Source organism: Apteryx rowi, unplaced genomic scaffold, assembly GCF_003343035.1.
Source record: "Apteryx rowi isolate R43461 unplaced genomic scaffold, aptRow1 scaffold_802, whole genome shotgun sequence".
NCBI classification, from domain to species: domain Eukaryota; kingdom Metazoa; phylum Chordata; class Aves; order Apterygiformes; family Apterygidae; genus Apteryx; species Apteryx rowi.
Genome location: NW_020451097.1, coordinates 175,667 through 194,417, shown reverse-complemented (window position 1 = coordinate 194,417; position 18,751 = coordinate 175,667). Strand labels below are relative to the sequence as shown.

At 36.6% G+C, this 18,751-nt stretch overlaps 1 long non-coding RNA gene across 1 annotated transcript; it reads right to left on the bottom strand.

The window, feature by feature from the left end:
* Nucleotides 1-9,012: 9,012 nt before the first annotated feature.
* LOC112977188 lies at nucleotides 9,013-12,849 on the bottom strand. The gene is made up of 3 exons (XR_003257350.1): nucleotides 11,883-12,849; nucleotides 11,022-11,061; nucleotides 9,013-9,298 (listed from the first exon to the last, which is right to left on the bottom strand). It is a non-coding gene; the product is annotated as an uncharacterized LOC112977188 (long non-coding RNA).
* Between the last annotated feature and the right edge of the window lie 5,902 nt (nucleotides 12,850-18,751).

Below are 18,751 nucleotides of genomic sequence, written 5' to 3'. Positions count from 1 at the left end.
CTCATGTCTAGTTTTAAGGACAGAGATACAGAAGCTGTCTCAGCTAGTCTGAGGAGTTAACCTTCTCACTACCTATGCAACAACTCCATGCAACTCAGTAATGGATATTACAGACTTCAGTTTTAGAAAAGAACCTGAAATGCTCTATTGACTGCTACTATTTCTGCTCTTCTTAGAGCCCTTTAGTTCATCAGTGTTTTATGTCTGCACTGTGGTCTCTTGTACAGTTCAGCTATGGGAAGTTTCTATCCATGGCAGCATGAAAGAAATTTAACCAGTGAAGATTCACTGCACAGTGTAGACATATTCTAATTACAAAAAGACTTTGTAACTTAAGAAAACTCTACACAGCAGGGCCTTGAGTAATTTTTTTTTCCTGTAAAAACAAATGATCTCATTTTTTAAGAATTCAGGAGAACTTAAATTTAAGTCATCCAACGACTTCAAAACAAATTTAAATTACTGCTTATTTCACAGCTAGTAATTGTTTTGCCTTAATAAGTCTGGTCATTTAAAAGTGAATATGCCAGCTTCTGACAGTTCCAGACTTCTTGGATAAACAGCTTAACATCTCATTATCAGACTCTCCGGCCATAGTGAAACAGTAAACATCTTAAAAAAACCAGAAAATTCAGTGTCCCACATATTGCTTGTATCCTTTTTCCAGCCTATCATCCCATTAAACTCCTTCCTCCAAAGACAGTCTGTCAAGCCACCAGGCTATTAATGACTCCATAGGTCTTCTACAGTCTGGAGAATCTGTAGGGAGTCAGTGTAGTAAGCCATTAATTCTAGTATCGTATCACAAAAGGTCCGGAAAACAAAATGAAACAGAACAAAACACAAGGCAACACAGAAAACACTCCAATCACCAGTACAGAGCAACTAAATCATGCTGCTTCTTTGTGGAGCAAAGCTGTAAGAGATGACAGTACAATTAATTGTATTTTAATTTGAAGTCAAACAAGTTAAGAATGCTGTTAAAATATTCAGAATGTAGCTTTACTGCTGCTGGATAGATGGTACTTGCAGAACTTTAATTGTGAATTCAAGAAACCGAAAAGTAGACAAAATAATCTGACTGTAAAAAAATGTTCAGGTCAGAGGACAGAAATGCTTTTTATCTTTAAATAATAGGGCTTACATATAAAGTTAAATAGTTGTCTTCTCCCCCCCCTCCCCCCAAAACATAACTCTGTGGTGACTTTTTCTAATTCTGCATCTGCCTGGTATCTCATCAGAATCACAATTTTTCTTTGGACTACTAGGTGGAAGCAGATCCAAAAGCAGAATTGGCCAAATGGCCAAATTTTAGGGCTGATTTAATTTCACTGAAAATACAAGGGGACCTGAACCAATTAGTTACAATTTTTCACCCACTTCTTATGCTAAATGGTTTGATTTTGTTTCATTTCAGATGAAGGTGAATATCAGGAGCAGGTAATGTGGTTTTTGTAGTCTGTTTCCCCCAAATGTTATGCAAGTGTGAAGTATTATCAACGTAGTAAGTAACTATTACACAAGCAAAGAGGCAGAGAAAAGATGGTAGTGTATTGGGCAATTTAAAGTCTCTGGATTTTCACTCCTGGTCACAACCTCAGCTCCAGAAGAAATAAGTGAGACCACTGGAATTATTTCGTTTGTTTTAAGGAAGCAATAATGAATTTTGAAATAATATCAGCTTTTAAAATTTCGCATTCAGTAGTAACAGTACAAGTACTTCTTAATTCAGTGGTTCTAAAAAAAGTTCAAAGATTTTTTTTTTTTTTGAGTTTGTATGTTAAACTTGCAGGCTACAATTTTCCAATAAAAAAAAAAAAAAAAAAAAAAAAAAAAAAAAAAAAAAAAAAAAAAAAAAAAAAAAAAAAAAAAAAGCAAAACAGAAGCCATTTGAAATTAATTCTTACTCCATGTTTAACAATGAGAAATGGATTTTTTGTTTTTGAATTAATTAAATGTCTCAGTGTAAAGCAGTTTGCTATAAATACCCTGACAGCATATTTTTAAAACTTGGTGATAGGACAGAAACCCTTCTGCAAATGTACCTTGAACCAAAAATGTTTTTGCTGCTCCTGTCAAATGCTACGGAAAAAGGAATATTGTACTCTGTAGGCTGTATTTTGTGTTGCTTAGAATACGATAAAATGTTTGTAGTCTGTTCATTCAGCTTTGTCTTTTTTTGTAGTAGCTTGAATACTTAACTCATCGTATTTTGTTATGATTAGCATTCAAACCTGCTTCCTTATCTTAAAAATTACTGAAACATTAATTAGTGTTAATTTATCTAATTTGTATATTAACTGAGTAAGTATATAGTAAGTCAGTGCCAAAGTTCTAGCACACGTGCACATGTTGAGTAGTTAGCCTGAGGCTTGCTGTTTTCTTTGCTGGGACTAGGTAGACCTATACTACTACCTCAGATATGTCTATGTGCAAACTGCCACGGTAGATCCAGTTGCGGGACCAGCATATCCAAAGGATGTCTGTAACAAGCTCCTAGCTAGCTAGTGAGCATGTTGCCTGTTTCTTCAGCCTGAGAAAGACAGATTGCCGCAATGAAGACTCTTTCAAAGAAGTTTTATTCTTAAACATAAAGGTCAGGCAAACCTTAGCTACTTTATTCTTTTCCCCTTTAGATGCCAGGCAGCATTAATAGTTGACTTCCCAAATAATGTACAAGAAAGATTAATTTATTTTCAAATTACTGGAAACCAAAAAAGGTGTTTCCTTCACAGCAATTATATTAAAATGTAAAACACACACAAAAGTAAGGTTTGGTACCTGGTATCACATGCATCAGAAGCAGTGTGCGGCTACACTGATAATGTTATATATAAGCAACGTAGCTACAAAATTAAAGGCAACAAAGATGTAAATTAATACTAAATAAAACATCTACCGTTAATCTTAAGCAAGTTAAATGTGTGGCACATATTAAGAGCTCACAGAATTTCTCTTTAGGCAAAGAATTAATGGTGCATACATGGAGTATATCCCTGGAAGGATGGTCAAAGTGATTAAACAGATGTACGACGTAAATTACAATTCACCATGAAGGGAGTAAATAAGTAAGAAAGATTCTTTCATCATCAGTGAACATAAGGTAAGAAACTATTCTAAAGTTTTGAAAATGAACTCAAAATAGATCTCATGTTCATTGAAGGAGGCATCTTGAAAGGTGTCATCAAAAAATCTGGCTCTGTTTTATGTTGCCTAACTTTTCTCTATAGAGCAAATGACTTGAAACTAGAGTCATATGAAAGTCTAAATTTTAAAATCCTGAAATCAGTTATGGAATTAGAGACCTACCTGCTTCTCTACAAATAAGAATGCTGAGTGAAGGAAAACACATTTCTTTCTAACAGAGTATATGAAATGGGTACTTCAAAAACAGACTGTGAACTGATGGAAACATCAAGACCATTCATTCTCTTTAACATATAAAAACTGCATCAGTAAAGTCTGATTACTAAGTCCATCTATGTTAGAAAAGATGATACTAAACACAATGTCTAAAATAAATATATGTCATGAAGATATATTTACATTTATGCTGTTTGGTCAGATGCTTTCTACACTCTATACTTCTGCTCTCTATACTCCCTTTGTACTCTATACTCTCTGTACTCTTCATACTTTGTACTTTCTAAAATAGAGTTATAAATTAATGTAACTATATCAATTCGCTACCTTCATGACTACCTCTATGTAAGTCAGGGTTGCCTGCAAGAATATGGAGTACCTTCATGTAGAAAACTTCTCTAATGGGATGGAAAATCATTTCAATTTGATTTCTGGAACAATACTGGGGGCTTGATATTAGAAAAAAAAGTCCCCCCCCCCCAATTTCAGAAATTGGACATGAGGGAAACTACACTGGCAGACTAATGATTTTGAGGGCTAGAAAACTGACCCCTTTAAAATGTGAGGAAAAAATACATATTTTAAACTCAAGTATCTGAATATAAACTCTGGTACTCCTGTACTATAGTAGAGAGGGGCAATGCTCATGTAAGTAGAAATGCTATCTCCTTTCTGGCCTTGACTCACTGTCCAAGGGGACAAATAACAGTATTTAGTAAGTGATTACACATCTATGTCTTTGGCTGTACATAAAATGGATATTCACTTTTCTTTTGGGCTTAGACAGGCAGTCTACCCAGTAACTTGTCCTGGATCCTCATTCTCCCCAGCTGCCTCCTAACAGAGACACACATGCAAACTGGCCTCTCCATCAATCCCCCAATATGCTACAGTCCCTCTGGCAGCTGGCCTGACCCTCTGGTCTCACCAGCAGCCAACCCAGGCTGGTCTCTCACTCTCAGAGAGGCACATATACCCAGCTCCTAAGCCACTTGACCTACTGGCCAGATTGCTAGCAATCACAAGCCAGGCTATTACACACTGCCATACATTCCCTTACTCTGTCCAGGGGCTGGCACCACAGGAACGCGGGCCCCCATGACCTGTAGTCCCCACTCCAGTTGCTGGCACTTGATTTCACTCTTCCAGTCACTTCAGTTGTTGACGCCACAGACGTACAGGCCTCTGTGACCCATGGCCAGACTCCAGTTGCTGGCACAGAGACCTCTATACACACAGAACAGACAGCCCCTTGCCCAGAAAAACGCTTAGAAATGGAGTTGCATGAGAAGACAGAACAGACACTTGTTCCTCCCCAAACCACCTTGATCCCTTCCTCTTCCTGCCTTTGTTTCTTCCCCTAAACATCCCGTAAGTCTTGTGCAATCCCCAAATGTTCTTCCACTGCATCCCATCATGTGTGCCCTACCCCTGTAGGCAGTAACTTCCCCTCAGGCTGTCAGGTGAGGCGAAGAGCCTCTCCAGCTCACTCGGCAGCAGGGTTTCACACCCGGGCCTTGGCCCACGACTCTCCTGGGACAGCTCGGCGCAGGGCTGTTCTTTCTCTGACTGGGTTATTGGGCTTCCCCTAACTGACACTGTGACTCTGAGCTCCTTCCTGTTTGTGGAGATGACCTTTATATCACCTAACCTAACACTGAACCAAATAATCTAATTACTTTTAGGTCTCTTACTGTAACATCTGCAAATCACGGTTAATCAGGATATATAACCAGCTGGGTGTCTCTGGATCATTGTAACAACCAGCTTGAGAACCTCTCCTTTGAAAAAAACACCTGAAGGATTTTACAATTAAACTAGGAAATGTAAATTGGAAAAAAAAGAAATCAATGTGCCTATATGTTACTTAAATTAGAATAAAAATTAAAAAAAAAAAAGAATAATGGAAGTGAAACAGTCTGGAAAAAAAAGGAAAAAAACAGTGAATGGCAAGATAAAACAGCTGAGAACAGATCAAAGGTTTAGAGCTAGTAACTGTTGCTGGATTTTACATTCTTTTCCCTCCCTCTTAGATTCTTTGAATTTTTCTGCAGGAGCATGTTATCATTTATGTATCCCTGTAAAACACGCTGCTTATTCTGAGTACCTGACACACTAGCAAAACGTGCCATTCTAAACAACAATGTGCAATTTTAAAAGTACCATTTCTGCAAAACGCTGAACAACTCCATCTCGATCCCTAGAAAGCTGGTGTGCAACATAAACAGAACAAACTCATTCTTTCTAGGAAACACTGAGGGCATGTTTCCAAATGTAATGCAGCAAAGGAAGCAGTATTCTGACATACTGATTTTCTGGCTGGCTAAGTTAATATTTGGGTTTTTTTTTTCTTTATTGTTGCTACAGAAGAGAGTTTGTATTAGAAATACAATTTTAATATTGCTAAAATATTTAATTAAATAAAAAATAAAATAAAATGTGTTAAAACATTGTCAAGGGATCCCTAATTCTATTTACATGCCTAGAAAAACTCCATTTTAACACTGCTCCCCCTTTTTAAACTCACCATTACTGACTGTTCTTGTTATTTCCCATAAAGTAAGACCAAATCCCTATATGTCAACATGTTTATAGGCATCAAAGCAATCAACCAAAATAGATTCATTAAGTAGTCCTGGTGTCAGGTATTGTTTTGTGCCAACTTTGGGATTATTTCTGACATCTAACTGGCTGTTTGTCTGGGAATTCACTACTGCAAGGCCTAAAATTAACACACAAAATACTTTAAAGTAAAAGTTTGATTCATACAGATTTGAAGTTAGCATTGTCACATAAAATTAATCAGTATTACCTACTTAATATCAAACCAAATATGTAGAAAAGCTGGAGTGCTACAGTTGTGCAGAAATGCTCTAACAGGAGATTATTAAATCTGTGCTAATTAATCCTTGATATTACTGAAGCTGCTAGCTAGCTGACTATATCTCTCAATCATAAAGGCTAGAAAAGGGTGAAAACTGATCAGAATATTTCCTTCAAATTAGTTGAAGGTGATTAGCTCGTTACAGGAGTTTAAAGAAACAGCTGATGTAATGTTGGAACTCTAATATTATTTTGACAACTTGTGAAGGATTGAGAGTGTACAAAAAGATTTGGAAAGATCAAATGCAGTGCTTCTTTTTAAAAAGGGACAAAGGAAAGAACTAAGAAATTATATACCAGTCAACTTTGTTTAGATTCTTTGGGGGGGGGGGTGAGAGAAGGAATAAATCGTCCAAGACATTATTTTTTAGCACTGCCAAGACAAGCAACAGTCAACATGCATTTTGTCAAGAACAAGTTGTGTTAAACATATCTTATTTCCTTCCACAACAGCTGAAGCAAGGAAAATTCAGGTTAGATGTCAAGAAAAGCTTTCCGAAGACAAGGCTAGTGAAGCAATGAAATGTATTGTCTAAAGAAGTTGTAGAATATCTGTCAGTGGAGACTTTCAGAAATAGTATAGAAAAAAATATTTGTCAAAACATAGGTATAGCTTATCTAACTTGGAGAAGTATGAAAGGTTTGATGATTTCTTGGAATCTTTCAGCCCTTTTTTTCTATGATTCTTTAAATAGACCTCAATACAGCGAGAAATGAACAGAACTTCCAGTTAAAGTAAATATTATTGTAAAAGAATTTTGTCTTTAAAGGGCAGATCTGAATGCACTGATAAACAAACCTGAAATAGATGAAAGCAATCTTTTTCTGGCTGAAGCTTTGTAACTGACCTCCTACAAATGTTTTGTTCTTAACTCTGTAATGGAAACATGTCAAAGGAAGCTATTGAAATTTTTCAGCCTGTCTGAGAATTAGGAAAAAAGTTACATATTCAACTTAGGAATAAGATCTAATCACCAAAAAAGACAGTAACAAACAAATCATTTCATCTCTAGAAAGCATTATCTTCTTGCAAATGTTTTCTAAATATCAAAACTCATTCCCTGAACTGAGAACCTGCCAAACTTCATCTCTTTCCAGCACAAAGTTCAAACTCGTTGCATTGTTCTCTTCATTCAAAATGTGCACATTTTCTGTGCATCACGTTCCTATATTTTAAGACATAGTGTGAGCAAACTGGGCTTATTTATCATTGGAGGTACAGCGTCAAATACTTCAAAGGAGGAGATGGAACTTCTCCTGCAATTATATAATAAAAATGAATATATAAAACCTTAATTTTCTATTTGCTATTGTGAAATGGATTACTAGATCCTATCAAGTCAACTTAAGTTTTGTAAAAAGCTCAGTCAAATCCCAGTCAATGGAAGTTCCCATGCCTGTTTTTTGCCTTCAGTGCAAGCACTTTATATGAACAGTATACTGCACTACTGTATTCAGTCAGCTGTGACAGCAATCTACTATCACTACTCTCTCTTTAATAAAGAGGGAATATGTAATGAATATTTGAAAAAAGCTAATAAAAACAAGCTGTTCTAGTAACAAAAAACAAAGGAATTATAGATATTACCAAAGAAGCAAGAAACAACCCTGTAGAATTAATTCATCCCAGGAACATTAGCTCTGCATACCTTCCTTTCTCTATAGCTACTGCAAATGCCTGCTTGAGTATATGACTGAAACAGTAATCTCAGCAAAATCTGTGCTTTGAATATATTTATGGAACTATTTTCCTCAGAAGAACATACAAAATAGGCCTATTTTAAAAATACACTGTGCAGAGAGTACATGGCTAAGTTATATGAATCTACATCTATAAAGACATAACAGAATTACTCCATTTTGCACACTTAAAATAGCTGTGTAATAGTTTGTACTTTTGTTTCACCATTATCTGGAATATTATGAAATTAAATAGTAAGTCAAGTGCCAAACATCAGGAAGGTTTAGAAAAAAAACATTATGAATAAAGAAGGGAATTTGGATTAAGAACCTTTCCTAAAAATATTTATAACTTACTGAGAAATTATCCTTGCTATGTTTCTGCCTTGCTTCTAGATCAATGATTTTAGAGTCACCTGAACTATCAGCACTGGTACCTGACATACGTAACAACCTTTTGTGAAGCACAATGCAACCAAACAGCCATTACATATTTTTGTCACGGTCCTTCTATCCCATCTAGCATTTTCTCTGTACAAGTGAATAAATCCTGAACCATAAGGTATCAATCACAAGGTATTAACATTAATAGAATAAAAAAACAAAAAGCAAAGAACCAAAAACATAATCCTTTTTTCTTTACAAACCATCTTTTTGTGCCAATGACTATGAATTCTCAGTAAGAATTGTATTCTGTTAAAAAGAGGTTAATTCCACTTACAGTGTCTTATTCTAATGACTATTTTTATGTCTCACCAACTCATTAAATAAAATTGTTTTTGATTAGGATTTAAGTACATGAATAAGCTATGAAAACAATCATTTTAGACAGATTTACAATTGACACTTTTCTTCAGTTCCGTTAACATATATGGGAGCCTAAATGTTTGCTACTTTGATTTGAAAAAATAAAATTAAAGGGCTCTGTGTCATATAGTTCATGTTCTTTTCCAACCTCTTTTTAATAAAACAAACAAAACCAGAGAGATAATCATCTGCAAAACTACAGGCTGGTAAGAAAAAAAAAAGTTCCAATGACATAATTCAGACACTTCAAAGTTCTCTATAAAAATTTCAAGCACATTATAAATTTGAACAATTAAAATACTGGAAAACTCCTTTTGTTTTCAAAAGATAATATTTCCCTAAAATGAAATGATTAAGATTTTTCATATATTTATTTCTAAAATGAGGAAGTAAGTCTTTTTTTACTTGGAAATAATCATACCCACTATGTTCTTACGTTGAAAATGTAGAGTATAAGTTTTAGTTTCTCTAAACCATGATTTTTCATCATGTGATGAAAAGATTTTCACAGCAACATTCTCTCCTTGGCACTGACCTCTCCAGACTTCTTCATAATGACTTTTTCCTAAAAAAATTGATATTGAATTGCTGAATAATGTTATATTATATACATTTCTTTTCAGAGCTGAAAAGATTTTAAATAGATGTATATTAAAGACAAGACTTTCCTTGTTAGCAGTTGTTTGCTTCTTAGCATTCATAGTATGATTAAAGATGGAGATAGTTTCAGGATTTTTAAGAAGCATTGTGAGTATGCTGGAGCTATTATAGTAGATCATATAGCTGTAACCTGGCAATAGGTTTTTATAAGCAAGTTCACCCCCTTTTAATGATCGCTCTTTAATGACTAAAGCAAAAGTGTTCAGTTTTAGAGAAGAATAAAGATAGCAATACATCTTTAACTGAGAGTAGAAGTCTACTATCTCAAATCTTTGTTCTTCAACAGAGAAGTATCATTGAAGAAAGGTAGGGCTGACAACTGCTCTTTCTCGTTCCTTCTCTTCCAAGGGCGCTCATCTTTCTAAAAATCTTTAAATCCCTTGCAGCAGAACCGTAACTAGTTGAGGGTCCAGCAAACATATTCTTATTCTCATAGCTCCAAAGGGAGCCACAAGAGGAGTTGAGTGGTTCCCTAACCAGACTCACAAAAATGACAAAGGGCATACAGTATTTGTTCATTGGGTGCAGCATTCTTTAAAGATAAGTGGAAAGCAATCACCCAGACTAGCTATGCTCCACACCTCAATCAACTAATTACAACTTAATCACTCAATGAATTGCAACTTTAGTAATCCCCTCTGGTATATCTGCAATGATACTCTATTAAAAACTAGAAGATGAGTCAAGAAATGGAGATAGTTTCTAATATCTAATTACAATTTTACTTCACCTATGGTAAAGATGCACAGAATATGCAAGGCAGGAGAATAATAAAGTTGCTTCTGCAATATAATTTTATGATTATTGTCTTTAAATGTGAAATACCATGGTTGTTTTGGTACCATACATAGGGAGATCATTAAAGAAAAAAAAAAAAGGCAGCTGAATAACTATCAAATCTGAACTTCCTTCCAATGAAGAAAACTCATATCAAGTTAACTGATATTCATATTAAGTTACCATTCATTCCTAAAGAAAGATATTAACTCTTGACCCACCTACACATTCTACTAGCATTATTTGATGAGCTACTATTCTTTGCACTAAAAATGGTAATCTTGAGTCACTTCCTGAGGTACAAGAATGATCAAACAAATCCTAAATGTAAGGGAGATTTTTTTTTTCTGTTAAAAGAAAGATATCATTGAAATAAAGCAGATTTTAAAAATATTTCAGTTTTTGACTGGCATCAGTCAAAACTGACCAAAAGAAAAAAGGTATGTGGATGACTATATCTTCTTTTTACGTTTTCTAAATCAACTAGATTTTGCAATGACTATTAAATATAATTTTTATGCAATAAACAATTTAATTTACTGCATGTGTGCTGTTTCCAACATTTGAAGCAGGCCATCCAGCATGCCATGTTCAGTATCACGTGCACATAACCAATGCATTTGAGTTTGACCAATCCTGTAATGGGCCTTAAACCACAAAAGACAGACTTAGCAGCACTACAATAGCACTTACAACAAAGATAAGAAATGTAACTGTACTGGATTGTATTGCTTCTGATGCTGGAAAAAAAGAAAGCATATGAGCAGTTTGCATATCTGATTTTACTTTATCTAACTAATTTTCTCCAAGGCCACAGAGGTATTACAATTTGTAGAAACTTCAGAACTTACCTCAAAGTAATTAATTGCCTCTGTTTGATTAATTTCACTTCTGCTTGAAGTCGCCACAGGAAAAAAAAAAGGCAGACATCATTACAGAACAGCCTATCTTGTTCCTTCCAGGGACCAAATGATCTCTACCTAGGCGGTTGACAAGCCCATGCCTTTGAAACTAAGGAACCAGGAAAAACAAAAGAGAGACAACAACTACTTGTCTGAACACTGCAGTCAAAGAAAACATAAATTGTTCTTATTTTTCCCTAAATACATTGACAGAAAAGAAGTGCTCAGGTATTGCAATGAGAAGAATAAAGGCATTGAAAAACAAAAGAAGTCAAAAGTTTTTTGGCCACAACCTGATTTCTTGATCAGTTAAGTGAGTCTTCTTTATCTATACACACTTTTTTTGGAATGTATTAGCAAATAAGACAACATACACAAATGTGGGAAACGCCCAACTTCAAGCCTGTATAGTGCAGGAAAGAAAGAGACTCAGACTAATAAAAATAATTTGCAAGAACTGAATGCCTATGATCCCCTACAAAGAATRGTTCTGTATCTTTACAGACAGGATTTTTTGGCAAGGAAGTGTCCCATTTTGATCTAAGTAGTATCACATAGTTGCCACAAAAACAAAATCCAAACACTAAAAAAAACTTCAACTGCCTGAAAGCAATACATTATATTGGAACCATGTAAAAATGCTTGACAAATAATCAAGTTAGATTAGTAGTTATAAAACAAACAAATGAAAAGTAATTTCATATTATTTCTATTAATATAATAATTACAATAAATGGTAATATAATTAATATTAATCAATCTGTTTATTATACAAGTTAACCAGACTAACAGAAATTAAAACATTCATACCTTGGAGGAAGTAATGACTTTGCACAGATGTTCTAGCTACAGAGGTTTCCTCAACAACATTCCACAACGTGATTTATTGAGGTACAATTTCTTATGTCACTTCATGTTCTAGAACAACAAAACATCTTTTCTGGAAAATATATGCCTTGTCACTCAGGATCAATGATGCAAAACATTGCTGAATCAAGCAACAATTCTGCAAATTGCATGAATTCCTCTCACGAATTCAAGTGGCATAGATTTAATGGCTCCACCAGTGGGAAAAAACAACGCATACCTTGGTCTCATAAGCCAAAATATCTACCCATATACTAGCAGACACTTGACAGACTGCTCAATTACAAATAGGTATTATCTTACATATTCTACTAAAACTTAGTTCTTACTAGCACTATAAAATAAAAAATGAATTAAAACATTACAGAAATTTCCTTGTCTCAGTTTTTCCTTGTTCTTTCCCGCTCTCTTTTTGTGCACATGCCTCAAAAGGGGTGCCATGAGTATCTGCATTCAACATTAGAAGCTCTTCCCTGCAAAGGGTAACTTTAAACAGCATCAGTCTAACCACAAGTAAGATAAAATTCACTTTCCTATCTGTAGGTTTGCTCTTCCCATAGGATAGGCCTATAGCTTTGGACAGAAATATTAATTCAAAAGTTCATCATCAGTGGAAGTTTTCTTGCTCTCTTAAGGGAACAAAAAACAAATCCAAAGCTACTTTATGCAGGCCTGATTTGGACCAGACACACCTGTCCAAGAGGGATCAAAGCAGAGAATTTTTAAAAATAATTATTAAAATGAAATTGAAAAAGCCAAGGTAGACAATATACAGAGAAGTAAATGTGAAAAGATCAGTATTATAGGTTGATTTCTTGTTGCAATGAACAGGAATTTACAGCACTGATCAACTATATAGAACAACAACATAATTCTGTTCATTTTAGACATTTTTTCCCCCTCCTCCAAAAACGTGCGTATGAATGAAACAAAAAACAGCTAAAAACTGATGAATATCCACTGCAATCACAAAAAGGACAGATGATATCTCTACAAGTCTCCAGAAAGATATATATCATACACATACACAAATATTCATATCCCTTGACTTTAGGGATGGGATTCAGTTTTCTAAGCACAATTTTTAGCGTCATTTTAGACACTCTAGGGTATGCCAGCTGTCACTGCAGCAAGATGTAGCTCTGCCATGCTTTGTGTGTCATATCAGCTTGTCTTGAGTAGATGTGTTAGCCTGGGACATCAAGTATGGCAGCTGAAGCCTTTTTTGAGGCAACTGAACTCACTCTAGATTTATAACTTAGGTACTTAAATTCTCTGTATGGACTTATAAGCTATATGACACAAATGCCAGTCTTCTCCCCACTCCCTTAGTTTGTCCAGAAATGCAGTGGAGAAGATTGAAAGAAATGCTGCCCTAACATTTTATCCAGTACAAACAAATAAGTTGCATTTAAAGAAAATTTCACATTCCCTCCAGAAAATAAATGGAAAAAAACCCTTCCAAATATCCCAGAATGCCAGTAAAAAGCACCTTGAAATCTTAAAGGAGGATCAGTTCAGTTGCTTTGAAATATATGACCATTTGTTCTGCATGACAACATAACATCCATAACTTCTAACCCGTAACTTAATTCAATTCCTACCCAAAAGCAATTGTGTTCAGCTAACTAAACAGCAACAACTGGACAGCTGAGCAAACTGCAAGGTCTCCTGGCCAGACAATCACTGTACACACAGCTCCAGGCCAGCATTGCTGCATGTGGCCTCCACTCCAGATAGCAAACCAAGCAGAAGTCAGTCAAGTAATACATTAAGGAGGAAGAGGGAAAAAAATGCAGTTTCTGCAGTGGTACTTGCTATGTGAAAAATTGCTGAATACTAGCATCTAAATATTTCCAGATCAGTTTCCTGCTCTATTTTTCTATCTTCTATATTTACATATTCAGGGATGTGTAAATAGATTAAAGTTGATAAATGAAAGAAAAGTAAATGAAATATTTCCCTGGAAATAAGCATTACTAAGAATCACAGAATCGTTGAGGTTGGAAAGGACCTCTGGAGATCATCTAGTCCAACCCCTCTGATCAAGCAAGGTCACCTAGAGCATGTTGCCCTGGACCCTGTCCAGACGGCTTTTGAATATCTCCAAGGATGGAGACTCCACAATCTCTCTGGGTAACCCACTCCAGTGCTCTGTTGCCCTCAGTGAAGAACTGTTCTCTTGTGCTCAAGTGGAACTTCCTGTGTTTCAGTTTGTGTCCATTGTCTCTCATCCTGTCACTGGGCACCACTGAAAAGGGTCTGGCCCCATCCTCTCTACACCCTCCCTTCAGATATTTATACACATTGATAAGATCCCTCTGAGCCCTCTCCTCTCCAGGCTGAACAGTCCCAGCTCTTTCAGCCTTTCCTCATATGAGACATGCTCCAGTCCCCTCATCCTCTTAGTGGCCCTTCACTGGACTTGTTCCAGTAGTTCCATGTCTCTCTTGTACTGGGGAGCCCAGAACTGGACAAGTACTCCAGGGGTGGCTTCATCAGAGCTGAGTAGAGGGGAAGGATCACCTTCCTTGATCTGCTGGCAATGCTCTTCCTAACGCAGCCCAGGATACCTTTGGCCAGGATACCTTGGCACATTGCTGGCTCATGGTCAACTTGTTGCGCACCAGAACTCCCAGGTCCTTCTCAGCAGAGCTGCTTTCTAGCAGGTCAGCCCCCAGCCTGCACTGGTGCAGGGAGTTATTTCTCCCCAGGTGCAGGACCCTGCACTTGCCTTTGCTGAACTTTATGAAATTGCTCTCCACCCAACCCTTCAGCCTGTTGAGGTCCCTCTGAATGGCAGCACAGCCCTCTGGGGTATCAGCCACTCCTCCCAGGTTTGGATCATCAGCAAACTTGCTGACGTTGCACTCTGTCCCTTCATCCAGGGCACTGATGAATAAGTTGAATGGGATTGAACCCAGTATTGACCCCAGGGGGACATCACTAGCTACAGGCCTCCAACTAGACCTTGCATCACTAAACACAACTCTTTGAGCCCTGCCATTCAGCCAGTTCTCAATCCACCTCACTGTCTGCTCATCTAGCCTGTACTTCCTCAGCTTGTCTATGAGGATGTTATGGAAGACAGTGTTGAAAGCCTTGCTGAAGTCAAGGTAGACAACATCCACTGCTCTCCCCTCATCTACCCAGCCAGTCATTCCATCAGAGAAGGCTATCAGATTGGTTAGGCATGATTTCCTCTTGGTGAAGCCATGCTGACTACTCCTGATCACCTTCTTTTCCTCCACATGCTTGGAGATGGCMTCCAGGATGAGCTGCTCCATCACCTTTCCAGGGATGGAAGTGAGGCTGACTGGCCTGTAGTTTCCTGGGTCCTCTTTCTTGCCCTTTTTGAAGACTGGGGTGACACTGGCTTTCTTCAAGTCCTCAGGCACCTCTCCTGATCGCCATGACATTTCAAGGTATGTATATTCTAAGATTTCCCTGAAGATCAGGAAGTGGAAACAGTAGAAAATGAATGTCTGAAAACAGAAAGAGAATCCAGACACTTTCCTGCCAAACTGAAACACCAGAGTTGGCTTTTGAAAAYAGCTTCAGTAGAGAATTCTAATGCATTAAGATATCCTGAATAACCAAGTTGCTTAAAAAAAGGTGACTTTGAAGACAAGAGCAGAAGTGTGGAAAAAAAAAAAAAGAAAAATCAGGAACACCTGCAGCTGAACCTGGGAGACCATGTGAAAAATGCAACAGTTGCTGACAAACAAACAAAAAACCTTTCACTTCTCAATGAAATCATCATTCCTGGACTCTTGAAACAAGATAGGACCTTACTGTGATATAAACCTACACAGAACACTAATAGCTGTAAAACTTTTAGTGGAGAAAATTTCCCAAGAGATCCAAGTGCAGCTTTGCTCATAACTGCAGCATGACATGACTGCACATGAATGAAAGCATGACTGATTGGAAAACTCACTTTTTCCAATTAGAAGTGTACAGCCCTTGTACATTAGAAGCTCCTCACCCCTAATAGCTATTCATGAAAAGTAAAACAGTTTGGGGTAAGATGATCAACAGTGAGGTCTAATATGATGAAGATGACATTAAAAAGTGCCATGACATATTACAAGGCTGTTGATAGGATACCTATACCTTCTCAGTCAATAAAGAATAAAACTATATTGCTTTGGAAGCCCAGGATTTCCTTAGGCTATTATAAAACTGATACTCTTGTTTCACGTGTTTCAAGCAAGGCTTCCAAGTTCATACACAGGAAGACTTGTCAAAAATGTCAGAGACATTTTACCACCAAAGACAAGTATACCATCATTATGTGGGGCAGTCTGGAAACACCAACAATGCTGGAATTTTCAGGCCTGCACAGAATCGCTGTCCTACATACAGGTATGGTGTTCACATTCCCTGTTGTATAGTAAAACAGTAGCCAGGTAGTATCTTTGTATCACATATATTAATTATAGTCCTTTCCTAAGTAACTGCAGGATGAATCAGAACATGCAGTGAGAGACTAAAACATGGACTGCATTTGCAAACAGAAAGGCTAGAGCTTCCAAGCAGTACTTGCTACAAGATATAGATATCTGTTGTATATCTGTGAAAAGAATGGAAAAATCCTTACCACAAAATAGGAAGTGGAGGTCACTGTTTTTTCAGGCTTCCTTAAGCCACCAGCGACATGCCCTTTGCAGAATGGAATAATCGGTAGTAACTTATCTTCAAATTGATTTAGATCTAGGAACATTAAAGTATATCATAGGATTTACATTTACTTCAGGGCTTAGCTGCTTTCTTAATCCTGTCTAACAGATGGATACTGAAAGAAGCTCATATTTATATATTTTGGATCTAATGAGCTAGTACTCTGAGGTGCCATCACTGCTCTTTTGATTCTTTTTCTGCCTTTTAGGTTTTCTTAACAGTTGTTCTAAACAAAGCATTCTTTAAAGTGTATCTTTTAAGAATTCCAATTAGAACAGCTGTTTAGCTTCTTACAGTTAAAACAGGGATGACATGATAATGATAGCTCCCCTCAAGATAACACTGAAAGATTTCTAGTCTTGTAATCGCCCCTTTTTTTTTGCCCAAGCAATTTCATTAAAGAATGATATCTAGACAATGTTTAGAAATTAAATTTCCCAGGATATCATAAAGGATCATGCAAATCTACTTCTGTAAGTCACTTCATTTACAATTGCAAATTGTCAGTATTTCAAACAAAACTAATATGATAGAATTATTTCTTTATAGCATCAAAGTTTGCTCTATTTTACTGTATACTTTTGAACTGCTTTAAATATAAAAATCTAGAAGAGATTTTGAATGTTAAGGCATTTCATTCTTTAATTACAAGCAGTAAGAGGTCAAAACAAGAACAATTATCTGCAAAGTGCTTTGTATAAACAGGTGAAAAAGTAAGGAAGTTCATGTCATACTTGATCTGAAAATTTTTCTCCCCTTATCTGAACCAGATGGCGAACCCTCTAGCTTGACAGACATTCTGACTTAAGAGTAGCCAAGCAACCCTGGTTCATTGTTCCATTATCAAGGCAATACAGGGTATTTTTAGAGGGCTGTCGCATACTGAAGACAAAATTTTGGTCCTGAAAGGGATATAGGGTAATGTCAATTATTGACTAAACTATCTGTTCTCCACCTCCACATCCAACAAAGCAAGCAACAGTTAGATTCGTGGTAACTGGAATGCGCAGCCTGCTGTGTCCTCTGGAGTAAAAAGGCCTGGAGAAAAATAACTAGATTTAAGAGAATTTGCATTAACAATTAAATTCTGTTTCCAAAACAGCATTATTTTTTATGCCATGTTGCCAAATCCCTTTATAATGCAGCTGCTGCTGCTAAGCCAGTCAAAATTAATCACTAGCAAAGGTGGGTTTGTACAGAAGGGGGATCTACCTACCAGGGCAAAGGGTCTGGCCAAAAGTCCCTTATGGAGAAAGTCTATAAAAGCCAGGCTGGGAGAAAAGTGAGACATTTGCTCAAGGGATTTTAGAGAAAGATTGCCATTTCAAACAAAACAAAACAAACAACCCCCCCTTCCACAACTTTCCAAATGGATTTCTCACATGGAACAGGAAATTAAACTAGTGCAGTCTCTTCTATGGAGAGACAGGAAGGGAACTGAGCATGATGAATTCAACAAATATGCCAACAAGCAGAGTTTTACATTAGGAGAAAAAAGGGGGGGGGGGAAGGGAAGCATGAAAGAATATGAGAGCTGTAACTGTCCGCCTCCATGCTATAAACACGCACAGAAGAGCCCTGGATTTGGGGGGGGGGGGCAGGGAAAGTGAACCATACATGCCACCTAAATATGAGAGCAACATGACATGAAAAACAGTTGTACTTAAATGTTTATCAGTTGAAMCACTTATTAAAGAAGTTTACTTAGCTTGAGCCAGGTTTCAAAGGGTCTAAAGAAACCACCTATTTATAATTTTAAGAAAAGTGTACTGAACATACTGCCTTTGGCATAAATTCTTTCATTTTAAAACAATCTGAAAATACTTTCAGCTGCAGAACACAACACCTTCAGAAGAGGAAACAACAAAATGTACATCTAGCGATAGGAAACTAGAAAGATGACTGCAACAACAAATTGTTACAAAGCAAGAAATCACTAGGAGCCTTAACTATATTATTTTTCTTTTACATTAGAACTCAAAAACTACCAGAACGATCCACAAAGATGTGTGACTTACTTCTAGCTTTTCTTCAGTGTGTTACGTTTGTACAGTTATACTGAGTACACAAGCAATGAGATAATTTTTAACCTTGTGAGTTTCCTTAGTATTGTACTCCAGCCACCTGCA